This window comes from Aulostomus chinensis, chromosome 3 (assembly GCF_037954235.1).
Source record: "Aulostomus chinensis isolate RoL2024-O1b breed Wild chromosome 3, RoL_Achi_v1.0, whole genome shotgun sequence".
Classification (NCBI taxonomy): domain Eukaryota; kingdom Metazoa; phylum Chordata; class Actinopteri; order Syngnathiformes; family Aulostomidae; genus Aulostomus; species Aulostomus chinensis.
Window position 1 is genome coordinate 7,794,504 of NC_141322.1, and position 6,013 is coordinate 7,800,516.

Sequence of the window (6,013 nt, forward strand, 5' to 3'; positions counted from 1 at the left end):
GTGGCCATGGGCGCAGGCTCGATGAACCGGCTGCTTTTCATCAGAGACAATCTCTCTGGGCGCAAATTCCTCTGTGACACTGGCGCCCAGAGGAATGTGCTGCCAGCTTCAGCGGACAACACTGCCGGCGGAGTGCACAGCCTGCCCTTAACGTCTGCCAACGACAACCCCATCCAGACGTATGGCACAAAGACTGTGGACTTATGTTTCGGCAGTCAGTGGTTTGCGTGGGACTTCGTTACCTGATGTCTCCTTTCCCCTCCTCTGCGCCGATTTTTTGTGTGCCCATGGGCTGCTCGTGATGTCAAGAATGGGTGCCTGGTGGACGCGCTGACCTTCTCCTCCTTTGCGTGTGATGATTTTTTTTTGCGTACGCAAAAAAAAATCCGGATGTATCAGTTTGTGTGAACGCCAGAATCCACGCACGTTTCCTTGATACATCCCAATCAGCGTGGAATTGAGCGCAGATGTCGGAGCGACCGGGCCCGCCCCCGTTACGCCCACCTATAAATACACAAATTCGTTTAAATAGGGTTTGGGCTGTCGGCGATCGCAAAATAATGTCAAAGAAAAAGAGGTTCACGGCGTGCGAGCTGATCGGGGAGGTGGAGGAGAGACAGAAGAGTTTGTTTGACAGCCTGTCCAGTGGTGTCAGTACAAACAATAAAGGTTGTGAGTGGGATAAGAAGTGCAAGAGGGTGAAGGCGGTGGTCTCGGAGCAACGCACCCCCGCGAGATGAAAAAAAAGTGGTTGGACCTGTTATTGGCTAAAGTTCAACACTGCGCAATCACTAAATGCAATAACTACAATAATCAATTGGCTTCAATCTAAATTTAAAATAACAATATGGAAAATGGCACTAACAGGACCTCAAGGTGGAGGTCAAGCGGCGTACAGCTGCCCTCCAGAGGAGTGCCGGCCAGGCAGATGGGGGTCAGGGAGACTTCGACTGAGACTGAGACTGAGACTACCTTTATTGCCATTGCACAAAAAAACACGACAGGGAGATTTTGGCAACGAAATGCGTTGCTTGGCTTCCGGATTACAATAGGGATGGAATTATAGGGCAGTTTAAAAATTAAATATAGACTCAGAAACTAAAACTAAAAACAACAAGAGCTAATAATAATGAGTGCAAATAGAGAATAAATAGATGAAGCAGAATGGAGACAACAGAATAAACAGTATCTATTATTGCACAAATAGGAGGTAATTAATAAATAAAAAATATTGCACAGAAAGGGGCACCTGACGGAATTTGAGCAGTGGGTGGCGGCAGTCACGGGCAGCACCTCTGTGGGGGGGATTGTCGCCGCCACCCACGCTGACTCCGAGAGCCTGGAGGGTAAGTGGCAACTCCATTTCTTACGCAACATTTCCACATGCTTTGCCACAGATGTAAAGGCAAAAATACATAGTCAGTCATTTAAATAAACCAATGTGAAATTGAACCGTCATACATGCCACCGACTGCAGCACCCCCGCCGGCTCCCGCGCCAGACCGTCCACCGGCTCAGTCATCCGCCAGGACCAGCGTCATTCGGGCCAGCCCGTCCCCCGGCCCCAGCACAAGCACCAGGCCGACAAGTGACAGACGGTCCTCCAGCCCACCCGGACCCAGCAGCGCATCCTCCCGTCCGCACGGATCCAGAGGGAGGGTCCTCACACAGGCGCTCCTGCAGTCGCAGGAGTACATTAGGGGAATAACGGGGATCAATGAGCCTGAACCGCCTGGTAAATGTTCTGGAACATTTCGTGGACAAAATAAATTAATCTGGCTTCTTTTGACTGATTTCGTGTTGTAGCTTCTTACCCATTCACCCTGTGAAAATGAAATTCTGTCGTGCAATGACGGCTGCCTGGCCGAGATCAGCGTCCATCCCTCCAGCCTCTGCGCATCGATGATCTGCACATTGATGGAGTGGAAACCCTCACGATGAATGTAAGTGTGTTCCTCATGGGACAGCGGTTTTATGGCAACATGAGTGCAGTCATTCGAGAATTAGACATTAGAGAATCTGGCTATTGCTGCAAATTAATATTGGCCAGGTCAATGATCAGGTCCACTACCCAGGGCATAGCCCGGCTGAGGGTCGACTGACTCAGCCCGGAACGGTCCGCCATCTCTGGAAGGCTTTTTGGACCCGATGTATGTGCGGTTATCAACATAACAGTACAGCAATCAACATAATAGTACAGTAAATGTGGGTTCTGTAGAAATGGAAACTCAAGGTATTAAAAATACATATTCAAAGTAAGAAAAAGACCAAATACATTTTTCAACTTTATTCAGGGTATCAACAACTGCGGGACACCCTCCCCTCAGAGGGACATCATAGGACGTTTTCTTGGAGCAGCTTTTTAAAGTGCATTTTAACACTTACAGGTAAACAGTAGACATAAGTACGTAAACACTTGGCCCTTAAGGGCACAGTCACACAAAAGTATGGTTGCCAGCTGGGATGGGAATAGGGATGGGAATTTTCCCTGCTCTGTTCCTTTTGCAATGCATTGGCAGAATCCCCTCATCAGCTGGCAACCATACTTTGTTGTGACCATGCCCTAATAGTACAAACAAATAAATGTATTTACGAATACAAGTTTATTTAGGGTGCTTGAACGAACAAGCAACTATTTAAAAAGAGCTATAAAACAATACAAAGAACCTTTCATAAATCCATATCAACACTCATGAACATTAAATTTTCTAATGTCATGAGGAAGGCGCCCGAGAATGCTATTTCTATGCGATCTCCCAAGCCAGTACTCCCACTCAATTACTCTTAAATGCTCTTTTAACAGCTTGGTCATTCGATTGCCTCGATGACGCCAAACCTCACATTTAAATGTTTGCCAGGCCCGCTCTAAGTTTTGTGTATGAGCTCTGGTTACAGGATCTACAAAGTGTCTCTTGTGGCAGACAGTATGGTGATCATAACCTTCCTCTGATAGAGCTCTCCAGTCATCAGTCACAATGCTGGATCCCCTCCTAATATGGCACCGTATGATGGGAAGAAGCTGTTCTTTGGAACACTTTGTGACGATCTTGAGAATGGGTCTTCTGGTGGTCTGTGCTACATCCACCAAACCAAACACCCATTTTTTATTCCGTCTCCATGCTGGTCCCATTCTCTCCCGGTTGTACTGTCAAACATATTTTTTTGGTAATTATCAGATTAATAATCTTACCTGTCTTTTGTGTGAGAACTTGCTTTCGTCAAGCATAACAAAGCAATGATGACCACCAACTTTCATTTGACCTTTAACTCGAAGTTTGCGCACAGCACGCCTGCAGACCTGCATGTAGGTAACAATGACAATTCAGTTAAGGTGTATTACTACATTCACACATCCAGCCTCAACTAGGGGCCTCAAAACCTAACTGTAAAGCCATGGTAGGTTTTGACAAAATTTGAAATCATGCAGCCCATCAGCATGATTTGAAATTCTGTTCCTGTTAACAAAGGCATCAATCATATTCCACTTCAGAAAATTTATTTGAGATGTTATTCTCCTTTTCACATTACACAAATTCAATTTTGAACAACCTGATTATGGCCCCTGCACATTTGCTTCAAGTAGGTTAAATAAAAGCAAATATGTGGATGGTTTTTATACTTTTCTCAGAGATGAAGCCATCTTGGTTAAGGTCGTGCTACTGCCTGCAACACCATCTTCAATAAGGTCTGTCTGCTTCAGACGTAATCCTTGGGAGAACCTACAAAGAGATGAAAACAAGTTCAAAACCACTTGCCCTATGGACAAAATATTGTGTCTATGGTGCAATAATGATGACACGGCCTCACAGGACTTGCTCTCACTCAGGTCTCTTTACTTTCGGGCTCCTGTTGTAATAATAAGTGAAATACACATTGTTCATCCACAGCGCAGCAGCAGTATAAATAGTATAAAATCTGCAGCATGAAATTCACTTCCTCTGCACACAAAGGGACACTGCATGCTGCTGCGTTGTTCGTCCACCAGGTGGCTTTCGAACTATGCTATGCATTGCACCCTAAGGTGTGTGTAAACCATAATGATCATAAAGCAGATACTCTGAAGTAGTCTATTATTTCCATTTGTGAAAATAATTCAGTAACTGTAATCAGTAAATTAATTTGTTACATTACTGGTTGCAGCAAAAAGTAGTTCAAATATTATTACTCCCAACATTGCAAATATGTAGCTGCCAATATATCTGAAACAAGATTATGCAACTTTTATATAAGTTTTTAACAACAACATAAACACATTTCTTCTTATGATCATTTTACACAAAGTCAAAAATGAGAGATAACTTGAACACACTTTTTCTTACCAGTGGAAGCCGTCTTGTCTGGTAACCTGCACTACACTCATCTGAGTATCACAGGACTTGCATTTCATGTGACTCTGGAGTTTCATGTGACTCTGCCTCTTTTCTACATCCACAACACGATTTTCCTTCTATTTCTTAGAGTATTTTCTGTACGCAAGAGCTGTTGAACCTCCCTCTCCAAGACTCCCATTTCGTATCGCCCTTTTTCTTCATGTTTTCGCGGCTTCTGGAACGGACTTCCGCTCAAATTGTATCAAAATAAAATATCAGCCAACGGCTTTTAATGTTGGATGCACGAAATAAATTCCTTCATTAAACTATATTGTGTTTCTGTTCACAATTTTTGAATAAATTTTTTAATTGAACAAAAATAACGGTGAATATGTTTCGTCCAAAGTAGATAAAACAAATTAAGTATAATACATCACCACAACAGTGTATAAACACACTGTTGTCAACACCTCTCCACCACCGTCATCACATTTAATATTATTTCAAGTCTCTTAAATGATTACCAATAAGAAATGTATGAAAATGGTTGATAATTATACAAAGGTATGCAATAATGAACTGTCACAAATATTTTTTATTTTGCACAAATATTAACATGAACTCTGCCTTGGAAAAACCAGCAAGTGCGATGTGTACCCTGCCCGGAGGGGCACCGGGGCCCCGCCCTGGAGCCAGGCCCAGGGTGGGGCCTCGAAGGCGAGCGCCTGGTGGCCGGGCTTTTTGGTTGCCCCTCGACTCTCTGCCTGTACGTTGGGGTTTACCCCCGTGGACGAAAGGGTTGCTTCCCTGCGCCTTCGGGTCGGGGAACGGGTCCTGACTGTGGTCTGCGCATATGCACCGAACACTAGTTCAGAGTACCCACCCTTTTTGGAGTCCCTGGGAAGAGTACTGGATGGTGCCCCGGCTGGGGACTCCATTGTCCTACTGGGAGACTTCAACGCTCACGTGGGCAACGACAGCATGACCTGGAGAGGTGTGATTGGGAGGAACGGCAGGCCTGACCTGAACCCGAGTGGTGTTCAGTTATTGGACTTCTGTGCAAGTCGCAGTTTGGCCATAACGAACACCATGTTCGAGCATAAGGATGCCCACCGGTGCACGTGGCACCAGGACACCCTAGGTCGCAGGTCTATGATCGATTTTATAGTTGTATCATTTGACCTGCGACCGCATGTTCTGGACACTCGGGTGAAGAGAGGAGCTGAGCTGTCAACTGATCACCACCTGGTGGTGAGTTGGATCAGATGGCAGGGGAAGATGCCGCGCAGACCTGGCAGGCCCAAACGAGTAGTGAGGGTTTGTTGGGAACGCCTGGCAGAAGAACCAGTCAGAACGATCTTTAACTCCCACCTCTGGCAGAGCTTTGATCACATCACGGGGGTAGTGGGGGACATTGAGTCCGAATGGGCCATGTTCCGCTCTGCCATTGTCGAGGCGGCTGCTGTGAGCTGTGGCCGCAAGGCTGCTGGGGCCGGCCGCGGGGGTAATCCTCGAACCCGCTGGTGGACACCAGAGGTGAGGGGAGCCGTCAGGCTGAAGAAGGAGGCTTACAGGGCATGGCTGGCCTGTGGGTCTCCAGAGACAGCTGACCGGTACCGGCAGGCCAAACGGTGTGCAGCTGTGGCAGTCGCCAAAGCAAAAACTCGGGCGTGGGAAGAGTTCGGTGAGGCCATGGAGAACGA